The 25,542-nt window shown below is 38.9% G+C and overlaps 2 long non-coding RNA genes across 3 annotated transcripts in view; one reads left to right on the top strand and one right to left on the bottom strand.

The window, feature by feature from the left end:
* The window catches only part of LOC139359088 (uncharacterized), a 48,078-nt gene that overhangs the window by 18,655 nt on the left and 3,881 nt on the right, over positions 1-25,542 (top strand). The window contains exon 3 of one of the 2 annotated variants that reach the window (XR_011614718.1): positions 1,748-4,434. The exons of the other annotated variant lie outside the window; for it this stretch is intronic. This is a non-coding gene — a long non-coding RNA (uncharacterized lncRNA). Of the gene's footprint in view, positions 1-1,747; positions 4,435-25,542 lie in introns of those variants that run through there. 2 annotated transcript variants of the gene reach the window in all.
* Positions 19,927-24,681, bottom strand: LOC105481736 (uncharacterized). Its single transcript, XR_987152.3, has 3 exons — positions 24,347-24,681; positions 23,462-23,548; positions 19,927-20,627 (listed from the first exon to the last, which is right to left on the bottom strand). It is a non-coding gene; the product is annotated as an uncharacterized lncRNA (long non-coding RNA).

The raw sequence follows: 25,542 nt of genomic DNA, 5'->3' as shown, positions 1-25,542 counted from the left end.
ACATGCTGAAACAGGAAGTGGATTTCCCATTTTAACAATTTTAATTCATTTTACTTATATTAGTCCTAACTTTTATAATTCTATTATAGTCTAGTTTTTTAAATTTTTAAACTTTTATTATTAATCTTTATAGTTTTAATTTACATTAATTTTTCAGTCACTTCTTTTTTTAAATTACCATTTCTACAGTATTCCCTTCTTTTATACAAATTTGTTTTGTTTATAACAAGTATTGACTTGTTTATGAAGAAGTATGTTCTAACTGCAGTGAGAAAGCCAGCATCACGAATATGAAAGCTGGGAAAATTACTTTCCTGATTGTATTATTAGCTATTGTTGCATAAAAATCACCCCAAAATGTAGTGGCTGAAAACAATAGTCATTTGTTATATCTCCATGATATCAGTGAGTCAGGAATTCATACTGGGACCACAGAGCAGCTTGTCTGTACTTCATTATGTCTGGACCTCAGCTGGAAGGCTTAAAATCTTGTGCCTAGAATCATCCAAAGGCTGCTCACTGAAGGCTTGTTGAAATCATTTGAGTCCAGCTGTCAGCTGAGGTCTGAGCTGGGGCTATGGGCCAGAACACATACACATGGCCTCACCACGTGGTCTGGGCTTCCACACAGCCTGGTGGCTGTGTTCTAAAAGTAAGCAAGCTAAGAGAAGAAAGAGGAATCCATACTGCCTAATTACAACCTGGACTTGAAAGTCACACAGCATCACTTCTACTACGTCCTGTTGGTCAAGGCAGTTCCAAATGTGTATTCAGTTTTAATGAGGAGACAACACTGTCGATGTCATATTCTTTGACAAGCATATGGGATGGGATATATATTGGTGAAGCCATATTTACAAAATACAATTTGCCAGATTACCAGATACATCTGAAACAATCCTTTATGTTTCTTACAAATAAACTTTGTGGCTTCCAAGTTTGGCTATAAAAAGAGACAGATAGGTAAACAGACTTCACCTGGTTAACTCAGAATAATTTGGTACAGTACATTTCTCTGTCCCAGTTGGTTGATCAATGGTTGCTTCTCCCATATATTGTCAACTACTCCCATATTCTACAAATATTTTAGAGTCCATGTTCCAGTTACTGCACTAGGGTCTGGAGAAATATTGGTAACATTACAGAATCCCTCCCCTTAATGAGCTACAGGTTTATAGGTAATACAGAAAGTAAGCAGGAAATTATAATTCAATGTGTTTTGTATGTTAACGATGGTAAGTATTGGAAGCACTTGGAATAGACACATTACCTAGGCCTGGGAATTGGGAACAACTTCCCAGGAGAAGTGCGATATGACAGAATAAATAAGTAGGAGTTATCCAGGAAATTGGTATCCATGATGGAGGAAGGGAATGGGTAAAAGTATTCAAAACAGAGGGAAAAATAGGTTCACACTTCTAGGAGCAAGAGAAAATGTGGCATAGTCATTGAGCAGACCTTGTAATCCCAAGGTGCTGTGCCCAGGGCCTCAAATGTACTATGCAAAGCAGCTGAGATTACAAGTCCAGCTCAGAGACCCCTTCAGGCCTACTGTACCCTCCATGACAGAGTGATTTTTGTATATTTTTGGGAATATACTAGGCATATATTCCCAGTGCCTAGTATACCTAGCACATGGGGATGCAATAAGTATTTGTGGCTTCATACTTGGATTCCTGTCTCTGAATATTGACTTTGGATGAAAACGCTACTGGACAGTCTTGCTATTCATTGTTTTCCATCCTAGATGCAGCCTTTTGGCTCAGGCTCAGCTCCATCAATTGTGGCCTGAAGAAAAGATCTGCCATCATAGGCTTCCCAGCTCCAACCCGGGCCAGCCACCAAAGTTACTGCTCCTCCTAAAGTTCTGTCAAGCACTTAAAGAGCGAACACGGCATTTGAAAATTCATGGTCCCCAACATCTTCAACTAAGATCTGACAGAAGCCATGGCAGTAGACCTGGAGTTGATTATATCTAGGGAATGATATGGCTCACACTAATAACTTTGCCCTACCTTGATAAAGACACAAGTGGTGCTAACTGTCCTGATATACATGCCTGTAAGAAGATATAACTAAAGGGCTTTAGCCATATGCAGAGCTTATTGCACCAGCCTCAATCTAAAATTATATATAGTGATTATTTCAGCCTTGAAAAAGGAAACCCTGCCATTTGTGACAATATGAATGAATCCAGAAGACATTAAGTGAAACAAGTCAGACACTGCAAGACAAATACTGCACGAATTTGCTTGGATGTAGACTCTTTAAAAATTAAACTCATAGAAACAGAATAGAAGGGTCCTAGGGGTGAGGGGAGTAAAGAATGAGGAGATGTTGGTTAAAGGGTATAAATACATAGTCACAAAATGAGTAAGTTCTGGAGACCTAATGTACAGCTTTATTACTATACTTAATAACGTACACTTGAAGTTTGCTGAAAGTATATCTTTTTTTTTAAATGGAGTCTTGCTCTGTCACCCAGGCTGGAGTGCAGTGGCATGATCTTGGCTCACTGCAACCTCTGCCTCCTGGGTTCAAAGGGATTCTCCTGCCTCAGCCTCCCAAGTAGCTGGGATTACCGGCGTGCGCCACCATGCCCAGCTATTTTTTTTAAGTAGAGATAGGGTTTTGCCATGTTGGCCAGGCTTGTCTAGAACTCCTGACTTCAGGTGATCTGCCCATTTCGGCTTCCCAAAGTGCAGAGATTACAGGTGTGAGCCACCTTGCCAGGCAGATCTTATGTATTCTTATCACAAAAAGATAACAATGTGAGTGATAAATACATTAATTCGCTTGAATGCAGTCATCATTCATTTCACAATGTGTATGTATTTCAAAATATCATTCTGCGTATCTTGACTATAATTTTTATTTGGTTATCTCAAAAAAATGAAAAATATTTTTAAAATACTCATCTATAGTGTGGTTCATCTATCCCATCTCCATTGTCAGTAGTAGTATAGAAAATATTCTGCAAACCCCAATTACTACCGCCCAGCTCACGTTTCCTGCTTCTTTCATCCAACAGTAGAGAATTTCTGACTGCAGAATTTACTGGCCAGCTTACACTAATGATTCAATAAGATCATAGAAACAAGGATCTCCAACACAGAGGCAATCCCAGTGGTGTCTAATATGTGTTTGCAACGTATCTAGTTTTTCACACATTGCTATTTTAGATCATTTTCTCTTTAGCCAAATGGAAGAAATTAATGAAAGAAGGTAAATGTGGGTTGGAAACCCTATCTCTTTCAACCTCAAAGAGGTTTTCATAGGATCTTTCATCTTCTTGAGACAATACTATCTTCCATTCTTTCCTTTCTTCCTGCCAAAGATGACTTGGAGATCTGGCTAGATTTTGATGACTTCAGTCTATTAGAACAGGTAAGGGAAATAATGTTAAGAAAACATTTACGTTTGGAGTATGGTAAATCACACTGCGGAAGCTAAGACCCTGATGTTTACCTAGGTAATTACTTTGTGGCATCAAAGAAAACCAAGACCTTTTGTCCCAAAGTATGTTGAGTCGTTGCCTCTGTGTACCTGGGTGTAGTAATGTTCTGTCCTATAAGTGGCTTTGATGGGTTCCTGTGTTAGCACTGTTCACACTCACTCTGAATGGCAGGCACACACTTATCATATGACTTACCATTATTCATTCTAATGATATGCTACTGTCTAAGGCAGTCATTCCCTCCAAATGTGGAGATGTACAGTAGCTCAAATTCAGCCACAGAATTTTCCAAAATCTGCTAATTAGCTTCAGCCTTGGCCTTCAGAAGGCCAGTCAAATGCAAACTTCAGCATCACTTCTGGAATTCCTAAATTTGCAGCTTATCAATTTTCTTGTGAATGTTTGGTTGTCATCATAGCTACTCTGCCTAACAACATCTAATCACTTCTTGCTTGCATTCTTTATAGCTTTCATTATATCCGGATCAGTGATGATTTTCATTGCTGTTGTACATAAAGATTTTTTCTCCTTTTAAATCTTGAATTGACATTCTGCTTTGAATTGTTCCTCACAAATTCGAATAATTCTTTAAAAGGATTTTTTGAAATGCTTAAGCCTTAAATAAAAAAAAATAAAAATTAAAGTTTTTAAAGGTTATTTTGTTTTCATTTTTAGTGTTAACTCACTAAAAAATTCACAAAGTTTAGAATTATATCTACTCTCTATTGTAATGCATTTCTATAAACATATGTCTAACTGCATATAGTATTCTTTCTAAAGGCATTGAGTTAAAATACTCTTCGTATTTTAATAACTGTCAATCTGTTTCCCTATTTAGCCATTTAAGAATTCTCACTGGCTGGTCACGGTGGCTCACACCCGTATTCCCAGCACTTTGGGAGGCTGAGGCAGGCAGATCACGAGGTCAGGAGATAGAGACCACAGTGAAACCCTGTCTCTACTAAAAAAAAAAAAAAAAAAAATTAGCTGGACACGATGGCGGGCACCTGTAGTCCCAGCTACTCAGGAGGCTGAGGCAGGAGAATGGCGTGAACCCGAGAGGTGGAGCTTGCAGTGAGCCAAGATCGCGCCACTGCACTCCAGCCTGGGCAACAGAGCGAGACTCCATCTCAAAAAAAAAAAAAAAAGAAAAAAGAAAAGAAAAAAATCTCACTTATTCTGTATAAAACAACTTAAATTCATCTTTAATTATTACTCATTTGTCTTCAAACGTCTGATAATATTTGACATACAAAGCACATGAAGATATTATGTTGCTCTGGGTCATATTTAATGTACATACCTATATTTGAAAATAAATATACTAAAAACTACTCCAAAAGCATGCCTTGCTTATGTCACTGACTTTTTGTGTTGACAAGATATGGTGGAAATTTACCTTATTAAAAGCACATAAGCTGGGAACCAGAAATGAAGTAAACCTTAAGTTATTTGGTTTTCCAAGGGTTAAAATGGAAGCCTCAGAGGATATTTGAACCAAACGTTGTGGTCCAAATTGCCCAGTGGTGCACTTAGGAGATCTAAGGGAAATCCTACCATTTCCTAGGACAGTCAGCAGGCCACTGTAACAAGAGACACAGGATTGAAAACTGCAGCTTTGGGATTGGTTAGATACCTTTCCCAAAGATTCTCTTCATATTCTAGCTCTCAGGCAACCATGGCTTCAGGCTTTGACAAATACATAAAACTATTCATATGAAAGGTAATTCCTTTGTAGTAGTTATTTTACCGCACCTGCCACATTCGTAGATAGGCTCACTCCCCTCTCATGGTTGTTTACATAAAATGTATAAGCTGAAGCTGCAGATGAAGAAAAACCCTTCCTCGACACTGTCAGGTTCCAACTGTCAGTGTTTTAAATGGTCACAGTACCAAAATGTGTCTACACTGTTGTTTAAATAATTCAGGAACTCATCTGGGCCTAAGAAAAATAATGGGCTCAGTGGAATTCTTCCTTAGCATTCACCCACACCCACTGCCCGCTCCCTTCCTGCTGCAGAGAAGTGCCCACCAAATCCCTCCCAGCCTCTTCCTCACAACCCTTATTATCATGATAAGAACACTTAACATGAGATCTCAACAAAATTTTCAGTGTATAATCTGTATTGCTAACTATAGGCACAATGCTGTATAACAGGTCTCTAGATCGTCTTGCATAACTGACACTTTAAGCCCCTTAACAGCAACTTCCCATTTCCCCTTCCCCCAACCCCTGGCAACCACCTACTCTGTGTCTGTGTTTGGTTATTTTCAATAACTCTTGAATCCTGCAGTATTTGCCCTTCAGTGATTAGTCTAACATAATATTCCTCACAGTTCACCCGTATTGTCACAAAGCGCAGGATTCCCTTCTTTTTTGAGGCTGGATAATGTTCCATTATATACGCAACCCTTTATCCTTGTTCATTTCCCCAAATCCCTGCCCCTCCTGTCATGTAAGAGGAGAGAAGAGAGAGCAGGGATATATGTTCCGAATATACTAGCCCACTCTTTGGACATGTTTGTATTTTATGGAGAAAGCCTGATTGTATAGAAGTTATAACAATAGCAAGTCTATCCTAGCTTTATGTTACTGAGAGAAAGGGTTGATAATGGAAGGATACTTTTTGAACAAGAGACCTTTCCTGCATCTTTCAGATCATCCCACAGATCTGAATGTTAGCTTTTCAATTGTAGAGGGTCAGGTATGGCTTCTCCAACACTTTCCAGCCTTGCTAGGGGCCCTTTCTCCATGTTCTTAGAGCATCCTGGCCATGTCTCAGAGTACTTGCTAAATCATACACATTTCTATTTGTATGTTGATTTTCCCCAGGTCCAAGTAACATGGCCAAGAGTCACAACCAATAGATGATAGAGATGGGATTTGAACCTGGGCCTTTCTGATATCAGAGCCTATGATCTCTTGATTTTTACATTGTAACTTATCTGAAAATATATATGAAAATTACGTCAAATTATCTGAATCATTACTTCTGGGATAACAAATCCTATTACTTATTATGTTAGTGTCCTTCTTTTAGGTGAATTAGTATTATTTGTTTGGTTTGCTTAGGTCCAATATTTCTTAAAATGTATGTAAACAGTAACTATTAATGTGCTTTTCATAGTTATATGTATTATATAGAGACGATACGGGTATATGAAGTTTGCAAAGTCATACAGATTAAGAAGAAATGTATACCATATAAAAATGTCTTCTACACAGTCTTTGCATGCAGTCAGTGCTCAATAAATGTGGGAAAACTACATGAGAAGCAACAAGGTTATACTTGAAGGTATATCAAGCTCCACTGTTAACTTAGCTATCTCACTTTTCTTCTAGACGTATCTGCTCTTCTGTAGAATAAGGGCATTGGTCTTATTATTTGAAACTGATGTTGAGTAGTCTCCTGCTGGCCCTGGAACTACAAATCAAGCACACTTGTGTAGCCTTCCTGAGAAACGAACATATTTCTTTGGAATAGCCCAATAGCAGAACTACAGAAAGATATTTTGCTTACTCAACATATCAGTTTATATAAAATAAGAAGATCCTCAGAAAACACTAAAACTTAATAAAGTATTTTAAATGCCTCAGTGAAAATAATATGTGAATGTAAAAACCCTGAAAGCAAAGCATAAACTTCCTTTGACATCTGTCCGCCCTAGAAAAAGGTGATGGATTATTATGCATCTGCTTGTTTGGAATTCCATTTATATTCTATTCCGTGCTGCAAGATTTAGAACATCATGAAAACGTTGTAGCTGTTGGTTGGTGGTGGAGGGGGCGGGGAGAAGAGGAGATAATAAAGTTAATCCTTGAATTAAATGAAAAAATATGAAAGATGAAACAAATTTCAGGATACAATGAAAACAGGTATCTTCCAAGGAAAAAGAAGTGTATCATGCAGTTAACTGCAAGCTTAATAGGTAGAGAGAGAAATGTATAGATTTGCCACACTGCTGAAGCTTACAACTTAATACCAGAGCCGCATTCTGTAGATTTAAATATATAATTACTTCAGAGTCCTACTAACTAAATTCAAACATATAATTGTTTAAGTGTCTATTGTAAGCAGTTTTGCAAACTCTCAAATATGTTCAGAAAAAAATTGCTACACTCAGCTGTGGCTAACAATCAAAAGACATTCAAAGCATTTCTCCAGTGATAATATTCAACTGTGGTTTATTCTAATTTAGACCAGCATCCAATGAAACCTACATCTTGCAGTTTTTCATTTATTAAAATCTATTTTTATTAAAAACATCAGAAAGTATTCAATTGAGTTTTCTTAAGTATTCCCAGCTGGATGCATTATCAGTACTGAATTCAGTATTCAATGTAATAGTACCAGGTGGTCTTATAGGCTTAATGAGGATTTGATTATAAATACAAAGAAAAATATTACAATGGGAATGTCTTTATTCTGGATACCTTTCCAACTTATCTCAATGTGCTACCTTTTAGGTAAAACTGCGTCTGTATTCCTAACAGAGACCAGGCTGAAATAGCAGAGCTTGTCAGCATCAACTGGACACAACTGTGTTGGAATTTTACTTTTGCCCCATTTTCCCAGGCCGTATCCTAATCTAAATGGAGAAGTTACAGAGATTATGCCCAGAGATGAGTGCTAACAGACAGGGGCCGGCTACTTTAAAATAGTTTCAGACAGGTTGTTAGGACATGGAATAAAAGTTTTTAAGATGATTGGAAAGGGAGAGAAGTTAGAAAAGGAACTAGAAAGATTATTTTGCAGCTGATATTTGGGAAAGGAGAGCTAATGGAATCAAATGTGACATATGCTTAATAAATTGCTGTCTTGCCAAAGTGACTGGGCACCCTAGGAGGTAATCCTCTTTGAATTCGACTAGAAAAAACATTTGACCAGCTGTTATCACTTAAATAAATTTTGATTAAAAAATGTGCAGGGAAAAACACTGTAGACCAGTGACCTTCCATTCTCCCATATCATCTCTATTTTTTCTTTTTTGCTAGCAATGGCCCCAACTGATATAAGGAGATGAAGCCTCCTTTGTTCTCTTGGTACTTTTATGAGTTTAGGTATGCAAGTTTAGGGGAGGACAGGCATTTGAGACCTACTCTGAAAAAAGCAGAAAATTTTGAACTCTGGTTGAAAGATAAAAGAGATGCAGAAAAATAGACTGAGTGAAACCTTCTTAAAATTAACAGAAATCATAAGACATGGATTTAACAAGGGTCTTATAAAACAATATTTAGCTATCAGGAGCATGAAAGGATTCGTTTTGCATCTAGGTTACGTATGAAAATAAGCAATGGAGCATATGGGGTCTGAACACAATATTGAAATTTAAGGTCAATTAGACTTAATTGTGGGGAAATGTCATCGACTCTTTGGTCTAGAAGAAATTCATGAAGTCATTTAGTCCATTCCCCAGATTACAACTTGGACATATTCAAACGATTACAAGCAAACAATATTCCTTCACGCACTGCCTTATACAAGAACCCAATGCCTCTTTCAGCAATTTCCCTTAGCTGTCATAGTTCAGGGCAATAAGTACTGAGGATCTACATAACTGAGTGACGCTCTAGTGCCTACAGAGGTACCCACCATCTAAAATCGATGAAACGTGTCAGATTTAATGAACTAATCCTTTTTCCTAAGTAGTATTTTAGTAATTTAGCAATAAGATTAATAGAAAGTATTGCTAAAACTACAGCTAAATGTGTTTCCAACAAGGAATCCGCAGTTATATCAGGACTTTCAAAAGCCTTTTCTCTTTACCTGAACTCTAATTTCAAATCTGATTTCACCTAGCATGTAGAAATATCTTATGGAAATATACTGGCCGAAAAGTAACTTGTCAGGGTCATTGGCAGTTAACTGGAATACAGTCGCTGTCAATTAAAATGGAGCTGCCATGCTTTACTAAACCAAAACAGCTAAGAGGCTTACAAACAATTCAGCACATCATTAAAACTCAGTGAATCTCAGGGTTGGAAGTGGCTTTAATAAATGAGAAGACAAGGCCAAGATGAGTGTCTGAAAGATATTTCAAACAAGATAATTCCATTTAGCCATCACAGTTAGTTCACTTTTTTAAGAGGCAGGATCTCGCTCACTGCCCAGGCTGGAGTGTGGTAGCATGATCATAGCTCACTGCAACCGGAAACACCTGGGCTCACGGGATCCTCTCACCTCAGCCTCCTGAGTAGCTGGAATTACAGGCATGCACCACCATGCCTGGCTAATTTTTTCTTTTTCTTTTTTTTAGTAGAGTATCAAAGGAAAGAAAGTAGTATCATTCTTTTTTAACTTCTCTGATGAGGTGACTAAAATGCAGGCCAGTTTTTAAAAGGAGAGAACATAAAGGAACTAGATAATCCATGAACTGAGGGTGCATCTGTTGAAAAGTGCAACATTTACCATAATACTGAAATAGCCTGTTTGTTGTTGTTTGTTTTGTTGAGACACGGTCTCACTCTGTCACCTAGGCTGGAGTGCAGTGGTGCCATCTCAGCTCACTGCAAGCTCTGCCTCCCAGGTTCAAGTGATTCTGGTGCCTCAGCCTCCTGAGTAGCTGGGATTCCAGGCAAGCACCACCATGCCTGGCTAATTTTTTTTTTTTTTTTTTTTTTTTTTTTTTTTAGTAGAGACGGGGTTTCAACATGTTGGCCAAGCTGTTCTCGAACTCCTGACCTCAAGTGATCCGCCCACCTCAGCCTCCCAAAGTGCTGGGATTACAGGCGTGAGCTACCAAGTCCAGCTACCATCCCACAGGTGTGAGCTACCAAGTGAGCTACCAGGCGTGAGCTACCAAGTCCTGTTGGTTTTAAAAAATGCTTATTTTTAAATGACAACCAGAGCCATAGGTGCGACATCAAAAACAGTATTTTACATAACTGAAATCTCTCTCATTCATCAAAGATGAAAGAAATCACAAAGTTTGCTTACAAATAGCATTCATAAAATATACTGTATTTGATGACCATCTTTAATAATTAGAATTTTAAAAATTATTTTGTTTATTCACACATTACCGGGCATCGTCATATTCTGACTGAATGCTAATATGCATTTTTATGTATTTTTCTTCCTGTGGATTTGCGCAAACCACACACCACAAAATAAAGACCTTTGTTGCCTCTAAAAGCCTTTGCAGTAAGAGTCCATTCAGATTATCCTATTAATTTTGTTATGAAAGCACTGGTAAAATACAAAGTGATTCTGGAATGTTCCAGAGTTCATCAGGTGAAAATAGAAAAAAAAAAATTTTAATTAGCCTGCTTTTTAAATGACTTCAAGCAGATAACCGCTGGGATAATGCCACATATTTCTCCATCTGGGTTTATAGATTCTAGCCTTGCACTCATCACCCTGGCCCTTTCAGGGAGGAATCCTCCCAACTAAGCCCAAGGATAGAAATGACCCATACAGGCGTTTCCAATGGAATCGACAGAGCAGCAATCAAAAAGAGAGGCTATCAGAAAACTCAGTACTATTTAATTCATTTAGAAAGTTCTTCTTAGTTTATAATAACATAACTTAATAAAAATTATTTATTTATGCCAGAAAGTGGCCTCATATGTTCTATTAGTCCATTTTCATACTGCTATAAATAACTACCTAAGACTGAGTAATTTATGAAGAAAAGAGGTTTGACTCACAGTTCCACAGGCTTACAGGAAGCAGGACCTGGGGGGCGGTCTCAGGAAACTTGCAGTCATGGCAAAAGGCAAAGGGGAAACAAGGAATGTCCTCTCATAGTGGCAGGAGAGACAGGCGTAAAGTGCTACACACTTTTAAACCATCAGATCTCGTGAAGACTTACTATCACGAGAACAGCAAGGGGGAAGTCCGCCCCCAGGATTCAATCACCTCCCTCCCCTGACACGTGGAGATTACAATTGGAGATGAGATTTGGCCCACCTGAGGACACAGAGCCAAACCATATCATATATCTTAGACTAATTAATCATGGTGGATTTTGCTGATGCTAGTGCTGTTATCTTATCCTGAACTGCATATATTAGTTCGATCAATCTCTAATTGATTGTGCTCTTCTCTCCTGGAAAAAGCCCTATTTAGAAGCTGATAATTCTGTTTGCTTCCAGAGAATGGTTTCGGTGTTTTGTGTTTTTTTTTTTTTTTTTTTTTTTTTTTTTTGGTTGGGTTTGATTTTGGCTTTGTTTACATCTGTCTTTGGCTTACTTCATAATCCTCAGGTTTTCTGGTGCGCGAGTGGCTTTGTGTCTTAAAATATAGTCTAATCTGTGAAAAATTCTATGAAGTAGCCATGAAAAGCCAAGAAGAGGAAATTAAGACCCAAACTGCCTTTTTTTAGCTTCGTAAGATAACGAGTTTCCTTGTGTATAAATAAATGCCCTCTAAGACTGACACAGGCAGGAGATTAATTGTTTCACCTAGAAGTGTATCATTGTCAAGGAAAGATTCAAACTCAAGATTTTTAATCTTGTTTTAGTTCAGCAACTCATTTGTAATCAACGAACATTTCCCAAATCGAACATACTAGACACCAGAATACATAGAAGATACATCCCTTGCCTTAAAGAGCATATCCCCTAGTTGAAGAGACAGAACATCAAGGGAAACAATAGCCACATGGTGCATGGTAAAATGAAAAGGCCTGGGGTTAGGGTTAGTCAGAAGAGTGACTTTAAGTGCAATCACTCTATCTCTGGTTACATCTGTGAAATAAACACATTTATGTTTGCCCTACCTTCATCCACGGGTGCATTAAGGCTCAAACCACAAGAATATGAAATGCCCAAGCAAATTAAGTTGTTGTAATGATTTCATTTAAAAATTGATACTGAATAATCGGTATTTTACTATCCTATTATAAACGTGAGAATTACCAAAATTTCTGAATTTAACTTCTTTATTCTATAAAAATTAGGATCTTTAAAATCATCCTAATGGCTAGCAAAGAAAACCTATTTCCTGGTGCTTTTTCCTCAGTGATGTCAATATGATACATCTCCAAAGGTGCAGAGAACTCAATTACTTGTAACACCGGGCCCTGAAGATGTTCTTATGCCATCAGAGTTGTTTGCATAATTTTGGAATATCCACTCCACCGTCCCCCACCACCCCCCCAAAAAAAAACTCCATTTTCAAATTCAGAAGATGTACCTGATGAGCCTGAGGGGAATTTCACTTCCTTTGTTAGTGATTGATTCGGTAATGGTCAAAGAAAAGTACAAAGATGTTTTCATGAGGGTTCTCACTCCCCGTGTTTAAGAGAAAGCTGCAAAATGGAATAATATCTTAGTCAGTTTAGGCTGCTATAACAAAATATCCTAAACCAGGTGGCTTATAAACAACAAAAGTATATTTCCTACAATTCTGGAGGCTGGAAGTCCAAGTTTTAGGGTGCCAGCATGGTCAGTTTCTGAGGAAGGGTTCTCTTCCGGGTTCCAGACTGCTAACTTCTCATTTTATCCTCACATGGTGGAGAGCAGAGAAGGGAAATAAACTCTCTTGCGACTCTTATAAGGGCACTAATCCCATTTATGAGGGCTCCACCGTTATGACTTCATCTAATCCTACTAACCTCCCAGAGGCCCAACTCCCAATGCTATCACATTGGGGAATAGGGTTTTAACATGAATTCTGGGGTGACACAAACATTCAGTCCACAAATAGCATCCCTTATTCTTCTGGGTTTTTTCATATGTAGAATCTGCTATGGTCATGTTACTACCTATGCATGAAGCTGACACTAAAAATTGGAGATTGCAGATGGAAAGAATCTGGATCTCTATAACATCATGGAGCTGTGGACTGAACCACCCCTTAAGGGAGGTAACCAATGCCCTACCATTGATCTGCCTGTTACATGAGAAAAAAATATCCTTAGTGTTTGAGCCAGTTTGAATCAGAATTTGTTACTTTTAAATGAAAGCAGTCAACTAATATACATATCATAACATTTATTTACCTCTTAATGTGAAGAAGGCCCCCATGCTAAATACTTCATAGGTTATTTTATTTTATCTTCAAAACATTATCATTCAGAGATGAGGAAACCAAAGACAAAAAGATTGAATGATTCATCCAAAATCACACACAGCCAGTTGTGGAACCCAGGCAGCCTGCCTCCTTCAACACCCATAATTTTTTTTTAACAAAACATTATCTTTTAGCATATTTGATTAATCCCTTATTAGAACTATGCAGAAAGAAACTTCCCTTTTAAAAATGCACTTGATGAGGCTGGGTGTGGTGGCTCACACCTGTAATCCCAGCACTTTAGGAGGCCGAGGTGGGCAGATCACCTGAGGCCAGGAGTTCGAGACAAGCCTGACCAACATAGAGAAACCCCATCTCTACTAAAAATACAAAATTAGCCAGGTGTGGTAGTGCATTCCTGTAATCCCAGCTACTCGAGAGGCTGAGGCAGGAGAACTGCTTGAACCTGGGAGGTGGAGCTTGTGGTGAGCTGAGATCATGCCATTGTCTAGCCTGGGCAACAAGAGCGAAACTCCATCTCCAAAAAAAAAAAAAAAAAGCACTTCCTGAATTAAATATATAATAGGTAGAATATTTCATCATTTTCCAATTTCCTGTTTACTTCACAAGTATGACTAGTCAGAAGTTTGCTTAGAGATCCTACGTATCTCAGACTCTCACAAGCTTCCCCAAAGATGAGAGAAATTATAGAGCTAATTCTGTAGAGAAGCCAGTGAATGTGTAATTTTTAATGAACAGCTGTAGTTAATTTACAATTTTTTAAATGGAACTAGAAATACTGCTATAATAGCACAGAACCTCTGAAGCCCCTAACCAGAAAGCAGGAGTCTTATACCTGTTTTGTTATAAAGGAGACAGAAAAGATCAAACAATTTGGAAATTTTTCCTCCTGAAGGTGCTGCTGGTCTGACTCAACTGGGCTGATGATCAAGTACTTGGCTAGGATCAGGACTGGATACGTTAGGCCTGGATGAGAAACAGAAGAAGCTGTGACTACTCAGAGCCAGGGGGACAGCCAGACCAAAAACCTTTGGGGAAAAAAGGAAGCTCAAAGGCCCAAAAGATAGAAGCCAAGTGTCAAATCCAAGAAAAAAAGGCAAGAATCAATGCAAGGATCAAAAAGCCCTGTGACCTTGATGTCAAAATTTGAGCTGATCAGAGCCAACCCAGCAGGAAATGGGTTTCTAGAAGAACTGTCTCAGATATGTCTGGGCCTTCATGATCCCCTGCAAGGACCAGCAGGTATATGACACCTGGGAAGATGACAATGGCTTCCAAGACTGAGGCTGGGCAAACCACGAAGGATCCCAAAATAAAAGTGAAGGTTTAAATGTAAATAACTAGCATGGCAAGAAGCAAAGTACTCATTGCATGATGAAAATCTGAAAGCAGAATTTCTCTTGGTGCAGCCAAGGATCTCTAGTAAGAAATAACATGAGAAAACATAGGTGTTAGAATCATTATAAAGGTTGATGATTCTTTTTTTTTTTTTTTTTTTGAGACGGAGTCTCGCTCTGTCGCCCAGGCTGGAGTGCAGTGGCGATCTCGGCTCACTGCAAGCTCCGCCTCCCAGGTTCACGCCATTCTCCTGCCTCAGCCTCTGAGTAGCTGGGACTACAGGCGCGCACCACCACGCCCCGCTAATTTTTTTGTATTTTTAGTAGAAATGGGGTTTCACCGTGTTAGCCAGGATGGTCTTGATCTCCTGACCTCGTGATCCGCCCGCCTCGGCCTCCCAAAGTGCTGGGATTACAGGCGTGAGCCACCGCGCCCGGCTGATGATTCTTAAGTACATTCGAGGATGCTAAAGTTGTAACAATGTTCAAGTGTAGGGATGAAGTGTCTTTTACATAATCCTTCCACCAGAAGACATCAAGCTTAACTGAAATTCAAATCTAAACAATAGGACAACCATCTGGAAAATAACGCTGCAAAACTACTACACAGCAAGTAAGCCAATCTGCAAAGCTGCAATGAACTATAACCGACAGAAGAGTATGTTATATATTGCAGGCTATACCAATCTGTGCATGTGAATAACTGTCAATATCCCAACCTAAAATAATTTTAATGATGGGAATAAACATTAAATATTTACCAGCTGGTGCACCACTAGATCAATGGGCTCATCTCCCTCCCCTGAGTACACACAATAATAAATGAATAGACTTGGGCTTCCAACAGCAAGAAAAAGATTGCCTGAAAATTGGAAATCAATGATACCACTATGGTTACATCAATAGGTGAAGCGATAAATGGAGGCTGCTGTCATTTAAAAATATATATTGTAATAACAGAGAAAAAAATGCTAAAGGGAAATTTTTTTACGTTTGCCTTATTTACTTTCTAATTTTCAAAAATGAATTTTGACAGAAGTCCTTAGCCATTTGTACTTTTTAAAAGAACATATTGTCCCAAACTAACAATGTCTCCTAATATGAAATGCAGTTCCTGTCAATCTGCCCATAAAAATATTTTAGGTTTAGATTTTTCAGTTTATGTCTGGTGCTAAGAAAATGTGTGATAATTAAACTGATTGAGAGGGAACAGGAGATGGGGTTATAGGACATAGTGTCATGGGAACAAGCAAAATAAAAACATATTTTAAAATGTTAAAATTTAATCTCTATTTTATTCTATTAAATTTTATTCCTTATAAGATACGCTGAACCAAGTGTTCTCAAGTTATGACTTATCATGGAAAATTCTGGTGTGATTGTTTTCTCTTAGAAATAAAGATATTGGGCTGTAAGAGTTGATGTAACTATCGTTTTTAAAGCTTATGTGAGGAAATGGTTGATAGTAAGAGCTCCACTAAAATACCAAGTTGGTTCATTTACACATCCCTTCAACCTACTCAGTGAGGGACTCTCAGCCTTCCAGCAGCATGATGATAACACCTCCGTGGCTGTTATCCTCTTCATCCTAGTCAAGTGGCACTGTGACGAAACCTAGGAAATACCTGATAGGATATGCTGGCACATCAGCCAGAAACTTTTCCCCTGACTACTGCTTTCTTACTATCTGAATCAAAAAATTGGTACAAGTCAACTCCAAGGATGAGACAACAATAACAGATGGCAGCAAGGGGACACTTGGGTTGAATCAGAAAATATGTCTCCTTTTTGAGAAAAGAATTGGCACTAATCAAAGGGAAATATAAATTACAATTTGGTACAAGCAAGGAGTCCTAGGAAGTAGAAACCATTTCAGAGCCCTAAAAATACTTTATTTCTTCAGTTGCTATTTTGAAAATTGCTTTTCCCTGTATGATAATATTCAGTAGGATTCAGAATATTTGAAAGGAACAAAAAGCCTTGTTAGCTCTTTTCTATATCATAAAATCCATTCTTTGTCATTTTACATATTCATCGCTGTATTTTCTTGGGTGCAATATGTTTTTAAATGGTGTCTGAAAAGTGAAATTATTTTTCACAGAAAAAGAATGTTATCTTTTATGATTTTCTGGTAATGATTTTTGCACATTATCTATCATGGTCTTGAAGTGTCCATTATTGATTTCTGAGGTTTTTTTTTTTAATAATAAAGAAAATGAACCTGAAAAAAAAAAGAATATTTCTTTTTGTGAAAATTCAAAGCCTGTAAAGCATTGTTTATATTATGAAGGCACACAAATGTTAATAGTTGAAATTAGTTCAAAATGTCCTCATTATGAATCATTTAAATTGTAAATAGATACATTAATTTGGTTTGGTTTTATTTTCTTTCCATTTCTTTGTTCTTCCAATCTATAAAGACTCTGTGAGCCCTCTGGGGAAAGGCCCAGTCAGTGTGTGTGTTTCCTGCAGCTTCTTATATCAAGTCATGTTAAATATGGATACCAATATGCCACCTCTTATATAAATAGTAATTTCATCAATAAGCATTCAACATTCATATATTGAACCTCTACTATGTGCTACTACTCCTAGTCTAGACGATGACACATGACAGTAACCTGGCAGAAAATTATGCAATCCCAAATGTTTTTAAATTACGTACAGTTCAAACATGAAATCATGCTTGTAAAAATGTGGAGGTTGAGAATATTTCAATTTCTAAAATTATCCTTGGTGCAAGAATTGCACACTTTTATTTATTTTTATTTTTTATTAACATTTATTTTTATCTCAATAGTTTTTGGTGTACAGGTGTTTTTTGGTTACATGGCTAAGTTCTTTAATGGTGATTTCTGAGATTTTAGTGCACTCGTCACCCAAGCAGTATACACTATAGTCTTTTTTTTTTTTTCTTTTTTTGAGACAGAGTCTTGCTCTGTCTCCCAGGCTGGAGTGCAGTGGTGTGGTCTCAGCTCACTGCAACCTCTGCCTCCCAGGTTCAAACAATTCTCCTGCCTCAGCCTCCCAAGTAGCTGGGACTACAGGCGTGCACCACCATGACTGGCTAATTTTATATTTTTAGTAGAGACAGGGTTTCACCGTATTGGTCAGGCTGGTCTCGATCTCCTGACCTCATGATCCACCTGCCTCGGCCTCCCAAAGTGCTGGGATTACAGGCGTGAGCCACCACACCTAGCCCCAATATGTAGTCTTTTATCCCTCATCCCCCTCCCAGCCTGTCCTCCCACCCTGAGTCCCCAAAGTCCATTATATCATTCTTATGCCTTTGTATCCTCATAGCTTAGCTCCCACTTATAAGTAAGAACATATGATATTTGCTTTCCTATTCCTGAGTTCTTTCACTTAGAATAATGACCTCCAGCTCCATTCAGGTTGCTACAAAAGACATTATTTCATTCCTTTTTATGGCTGAGTAGTATTCTGTTATATATATATACATATATCACATTTTATTTATCCACTTGTTGGTTGATAGGCACTTAGGTTGATTCTATATCCTTGCAATTATGAATTGAAGCACTGCACATTTTTAGAAAACAAAATACTTTGAAGAGTCATGTTAGTGACATTTAAGGCACCTCAATGATTGGAGAACAAACTCATTAAAAATTTTTTATTAAAGCATTTTTGAAGGATCAGAGGCCAGTTAAATGTCCCCAGGTCCTACTGTGGACAAGCAAGCAAGCAAGCAAGCCAAGGATAGGAGTCATATCACACTGTGTAATAGAAAGCAAAGGAGCGTGGAGACCTCGGGGAAAAGACAGGAGGAGGATCCAGAGAAAGGAGAGCAAGAGATCAAAAGAAGAAGGGTGAGAATATGGGTAGAAGTGAGGCTAAGAAAGAAGTTCAGTGGACATAGGTGTCTAACATGACATTTTTTCTAAATGTTCTATGTTTTATAAGGTAGGTCTCGCATGTCTACATGATTCCTAACCCATTCTCCACCATATATTCACAAAATATTTTAAAAGAGAAAAAATGACGTTGCAAAATCCTAACTGTTTATTGGATTTCTTAACAAAACCACTGAATGTACAAGGTTCCAAATCTGGGTTGATGCAGGCTGAACGATCAGGGTGTGGCAGGGAGGATAGCCGACGCTGGGTTGGTTACATCTACAAAATCTACAGCAGTACAGATCCAGGTTTATAGGGCCTAAAGCTAACACAATTTGAGAATTTTCTTTAAGAAAAATTCCACAAAAATATAGTTAGCTACAGGGACTTGGAAGAGGCTCACAGAAGTGAGGGATACTGAAATCAAAGCTTCATTGGCGTCAAAGTAAATGATCATCTGTCTATTTATCAGGCAAATTGTTGAAACTTTTCCTAAAAGAAATACAAATGCAACCAGGCACAGTGACTCACGCCTGTAATCCCAGCACTTTGGGAGGCCAAGGTGGGTGGATCATGAGGTCAAGAGATAGAGACCATCCTAGCTAACATGGTGAAACCCTGTCCCTACTAAAAATACAACAATTAGCTGGGCCTGTTGGTGTGCTCCTATAGTCCCAGCTACTCGGGAGGCTGAGGCAGGAGAACTGCTTGAACCCAGGATGCAGAGGCTGCAGTGAGCCGAGATCGCACTGCTGTACTACAGCCTGGCGACAGAGTGAGACTCTGTCTCAAAAAAAAAAAAAAGAGAAATACAAATGTTGGGCAAGACTTTCTTCACATAAGAGAACCTCAGAACTCTGGATAGAGGGGAGAAGGGATGGGAATATTAAAAATAAAGTTATTTATAAAGTCAATGTTTATCATTAATTATCTAAATCATTTCCTATATGCTCATCATTGACACATTCTTTTAATTAAATGCATATCCGATATGGAAACCATCTCATTATGTTACTATAATCAGATAGGAACAGTTTATGTCATTACATTTAAATGCATGGTAATTCCCAATGTCAAGGTGAGTATATTTAGAACATTGATTGCACTGGTTTCCAGTTACTCTTATTAAGATTTACCAAGAATCTGCATGAATTATACAGCACATTATTATTATAATTATGGGAGAAAATAGAATAGAGGAGCAATGGCAGCTGTTTTCCTAGTGGATGTCTGGTGAGGAGCTTCATCAGTAGCTGATGTAATGGGCTATAGGAATGCCTGTTCAGCTCTGCCTGAATGTAAATTGGACTTAAAAAAAAAAAATTCTACTAACAATGAGAAATGTGTTTGACAGTCTGCTTTGACCATTGAACTTTCCTAATCTATCCCTTTTTATCAGCTCAGTGCCTTTTCTTCCAGAATTTTTCACTGAGAATCCATACAAAAACATCAGAAAAAGAACCCTAAAAACATGTCTAAGAAGTACATTGTTAATCTTAATATGGTCCTTCTACTGCATTCGTGTTGACTTGGTGTGATATGGTTCAAGGAGCAGCAGGAAATAAAATTCCATTTGATGGTTCTACTTTGCCACAGTACTCCCTTCCCCTCTTCTCTCAGTAACAGCCCCAGCTTTTCCTTCAGAGGACCGTACCTCTTCCTATCCCTCTGCTCCTGTCTGTCTCAAGGTGCCTGAAGGGAGGGCATGTGACCCAGGCTAAACCAATTGGACTTTCTTTCCCGGGAGACCGCATCTATCTATAGCGGGATGAAGAACAGATGGATGCCATTAGGGCTGAGTGTTTCCAGGGGCAGAGTCTGAAGAGGACATGATTGTCAGTGAATTCCTGACAGTTCCCTGGAGCTCTCCTTCCAGCAGCACAGTGATTCAGCAATTCTTCGGAATCTGTTCACTCTCCAGAATGCCTCCAACAAAGTCCTCATATGCTCAAGTTGGAAAGAGTGGATCTCTGTTGCTAGCAGCCAATGTGCCCTAACATGGGGATAGAGAGTAGTTCATCACTAAGTTAATAGGGTTTCACTTCTCATTTTCCAGTCTTGTTCATTTCTCTCCATAGTAGTGAAGCTACATTTGACAGAAATCTGAAAGCAGTCTTAAAAGTACAAATACCCCCTACTCCCTCAAAAAATTTTCATGCAAAAATTTAAAACATTTAGTTCCTTTTATACTTTACCAAATGTGCTCTACCATGTCTAAAACACAAGCGAGATGAAATATGAGAATAGTTGTGTCTCAGGTGGTAACTCCCAAAAGGTCATTCCTTTTTTCAGATGCTTGTAAATCCAGGAGAGTTTGGAGATTTAAAAAATTATATCTTCTGGTTTGAGACTTCACTGAGATTTTTCTTTACACTCTGCTTAAGACCTAATTTGAAGGTTTACATTAACTCTTGGGGGACTTTAAGCTTAAAATATTAGTTAAAATTGGTTAATTAATTTTAAACTAGTTAAAAATATTTCTGACAAGTTTATATTTGTGTGTGTTCATATAACTCAAAACAGATTAATTCTGACAAATTGAAATTGGCAAGCCAGTTACGTCTAATAGCATCCAAATTGTTTATTCTACTTAAACAGCAAAACAAATGGATATGGAGAACCTCTGGCATTTTCCAAACTCAGCATTTCCCTAATGTTTTCATCACCAGCCTAAGAGGTTACCACAGGACACTCGAACATGCACAGAGAAAGTGAATCCCCTGTGGAATCACTCAGAAAAGATTTCCACTTGCCTTTCTATATTGTATCATACCGGGAAGCCTGGGTTTTCTCCCTTCCCGGCCCAAGACAGGACGTACATTAAGCAACTGCCAAGCTATCTGCTCTAATGTCTTCAATGTAAATTTTCCAGAGTTGGGCTGAATGTATTTCTAGACTTGCAGTTGAAAGTACTTTTAAAACAGCAAAGTAAATCTATATCTGATGTGGTCTTATGTTAAATATTTATAAATTGCTAATAATTACAAAACCTTTGACTTTCTGCCTATACTTCTGAATCATTCCAATCAGGACAAGCCCTGTCAAGAAGCAGGCTACCTGGTCTTTTAGAGAGAACTTACCAATCCCACCTCAAGCCTGACTATAGGAGAGGAAAGTATAGAGTTTTAGCAACACCTATGAACTCTAGATAACATTTGCTGATACTTAGATCATGAAGGTAATGTGGACTACAGTGTCAAAGGGAAATGCAAATGATAAAAATTTTGGTGACACTCATATTTGGGGAAAAGCAAAGTTAAGTAGAATATTAATTGGGTTTCACTAAAATGGCAATGTGAGTTATAGGATAGGGAAATGACATCAGATGTTGCTCATCTAACAGTGGTATACATGTCCATGCTTCCACATGTCCCATCTCTGGGGAAGAATCTCAAGTTGTTTCCCTTCAGTCACCCAAGTAAGGATATGGGGATTTGCTCACCTACATTCCCCATTCCCCTGGGTATCAAAGACTTAAATGTCCATTTTTGTTTGTATTCTGTAGATGAGATTGGAGAGTTGGACTGGTAAGTGTCTGGATCCTTAAAAGGGAGAGAATTATACTGGGGGTTTCAGACAGAGCTGAACAGGCATTCTCATAGTCCATTACATCAGCTATTGATGAAGCTCCTCACCAGACATCCACTAGGAAAACAGCTGCCATTGCTCCTCTGCACAAGCTGCTGGCACAGGTCACTTAGGTGGGGATGGGCAGACATCGACTGGACTACCATGCCCTCAATTGTGTTCACATGGCAGAAGCCAGACAGCGTCTCAGGGCTCCACTGCTTTTCTCTATGTGGTCCCTTCAAGTCTGTTCTCATCACACGGCCCACTGACCTCGCATATCATGATCCATGCATACTCCTCCAGCACCACCCTGCAACGCTGACCACCCCAGTCTAGTCTGCCAAGGCTCTTCATCTGTTTTCTTTCCTGGTGTGTGTGTTTGTGTGTGTTGCCCTGCTTCACTTATCCGCCCATAAAGCTTTGCATCCCTATAAATGACATTTGCTAACATCTTAGTGCACCCCATACAACTTCCCTTCCCAGAACATAGGAACAAAGTTAACATCTGAAATTTGTTTCTTCAGAATACTAGGCTCCCAAGAGCATGTAGGTTGGACCTAAATCCTAGTGGAGTACTCATGTTTTCCTAATAGAGAATCACCATTTGTTTTTTCAGGATGCTCTCCTTTTACCCAACATTACTGACCTCACTTGCTACTATCCTACCCAACTTGTTCAGCCCCAAATGTTGAAATGGCTTCAGGCAGTGGACAACTCTTTACCTAAAGGCAGAGAGAAGTCTTAGGTGAAACACCAACCCAACCTCCTACCATTCCCTCTTCTTCCCGAGAGTCACTGGGTCTCTAAGGTGTGGTCACCTGTGTTTTTTGCCTCAGGCAGAAAAAGTCAAAGGTTTTCTACTTTTTGGTCCCTATGTGGATCTCCACAGATCCCAAGCCCATTTTAATGTCCCAACTCCTAGCTTTAAGATCTTTTCCTTGCCTAATTATGGGGTATAATCCCCCCCTTCAAAGCAAAAACACTCCCTTTATGCCCCAGATCTCCATTCTTCTCATCCCAGATGATATGGCATTCCACATTTAAGAAGAGATTCAACGCTTTCAGTGGCTCGATATTTTGAAGTTGCAGTCTTTCCATGTCCATCTCTTTCTGTAATGGGTCTCTGTCTGACCGTGACACTTTCAACCATGCTCTTATGACAGTCTCTCTTCCAAAATTAACAGGGATTTTTGAAAATCTACTTCTTTGGTGCACACCGGTTTTCACAAAGGGTCAAAACTCTGGTTTCAGACTCACTTGTTCCAATTCTTATCTAGGATTATATTAGTTTGTAGAGTAGATGTGCCTTATACAAGGATTCTTCAGAATTCCAGACATGTGTGCCTGTATAAGAAATATGAATTTCAACAATCACAAAAGGTAAACATGCCTAGGTAGAGCTTTCCTTATACCTTTATAACCTAATACTCTTAAACCCCTTTTTTTTTCTATTCATGTAATCATCCCAAGTATAAGTATTAGAGACTGTTAAAACAGAATGAATGTTTCAGTCTTAATTGGTGCTGAAACGCCAAAATGATAAATGCCAAATGCCAAGAGCTCTCACATTTCTGTTCCTACAGTGGATTTAATTAAAACATCATGTGACCATTGGCTCCAACCCACTAGCAGATATAAAGAAAGGAGAGTGGGGTCCTTCTCATTACCTCTAGTCAATTGAGAGGCACTCCAATGGGACCAGTCACAAAGTTTCTATGTACCTATGGGATTGAAAGGATTCAAATAATTGTGCTCTTCTTTCAAAAATTTATTTGCAAAACTCTTCAAAATGGGGAGATAAAACTTATATGTTGCCACTACTTTAGATGACCTTCTACTGAAAAGTCCCACTCTGATTCCAGCTTTTTATCCAGTGGCCCCAACCCACAGGCTCCCATAATACCATCCCTTGCTTTCTCCCTCCAACATAAGGATGCAGTGGTTTCCTGCTTTGCCAACCTCTGGATTAGCTCTGCATCCTTTGTTTGGTTCTCAGCTCCTATGTCACCAGTATAAACAACTCTCTACAGTAAACTTCCTCTACTGTAGGCACTTGAAGTTGTCTCTGTTTTCGTAGTTAGGGCCTGACTGATCTACCTCCAACACCCATGCACATGGCCTCCCCATCACTGGGGACCTCACCTTCAATTCTCTGACAGGGAGAGTACTCTGGCCTGCCACTGATGGTTTGTCCCTCCATCCCTGGTCACTGAGAACACAAGCATCTTTCAGCTGACATCTCCTTTTCCTGACAATGGTCATCTTGGATGGAACCTAAGATGAATCAGCTTCCATGTCCTAGATCTGTTCCTCAGGAAAATCACAACCCAGAATATATTAGGCCATTCTTACATTGCTATAAAGAAATGCCTGAGATTGGGTAATTTATAAAGAAAAGAGGTTTAATTGGCTCACGGTTCTGCAGGCTCTGGCATCATCTTCTAGAGAGGCCTCAAGAAGCTTACAGTTACGGTGGAAAGTGAAACAGGAGCAGGCACATCATATGGCCAGATTAGGAGCGAGAGAGAGAGACAGAGAGAAAGATAGAAAGAGAGAGGGAAGAGGGGGAGAGGGAGGGAGGGAGAAACAGAGAGAGGCGGGAGAGGTACTACACACTTTTAAATGACCAGATCTCCTGAGAACCACTCACTATCCTGAAGACAACACCATGAGGGAAGCCATAAGGAATCCACCCCCATGATCCAATCACCTCCCATCAGGCCCTAACTTCAGGCTGAAGATTACTATTCTACATGAGATTTGGAGGTGAGGGGAACAAATATCCAAACTACATCCCAGAAATTGCCAGTAGCAGTTCAATTACTCCCTATTTTAGCCTGGGTTCCCCCCAAAGCAGACTCTAAGACAAAGCCTATTATATAAGCACTTACTTTGACAATGTGATCCCAAGGAAGGGGAATGAGGGATGGGAATGGAACATGGATGCTCTATTCATTTCCTTTTACTGCTGCATCATATTTCTACAAATTTAGTGGCTTACCACAACACAAATTTATTATCTCATGCTTCCGAAGGTCAGAGAACTAAAATGGATCATATGGGCTAAAATCAAGGTGTCTCTAGGGCTGGTTTCTTCTAGAAGCTCTGAAAGTAGAATCCATTCCCTTGCTTTTTTCAGATTTTCAAGGTTGCCAGTGTTCCCTGGCCTGTGACACCTTTCTCATGTTCCTCCAGCACCTTGCTTCTGTCATCACATCTTCTACTGCCTCTAACTCTACTGCTTCCATCTTACGTGGGCCCTTGTGAAAACGCTGGGCCAGTTGCATATCCCAGATACTCTACTGATCTCAAAATCCTTAAATTAATCACATCTGAAA

The sequence above is a fragment of the Macaca nemestrina genome, chromosome 16, assembly GCF_043159975.1.
Source record: "Macaca nemestrina isolate mMacNem1 chromosome 16, mMacNem.hap1, whole genome shotgun sequence".
Taxonomy (NCBI): Eukaryota; Metazoa; Chordata; class Mammalia; order Primates; family Cercopithecidae; genus Macaca; species Macaca nemestrina.
This window is presented reverse-complemented; position numbering and strand designations above follow the sequence as displayed.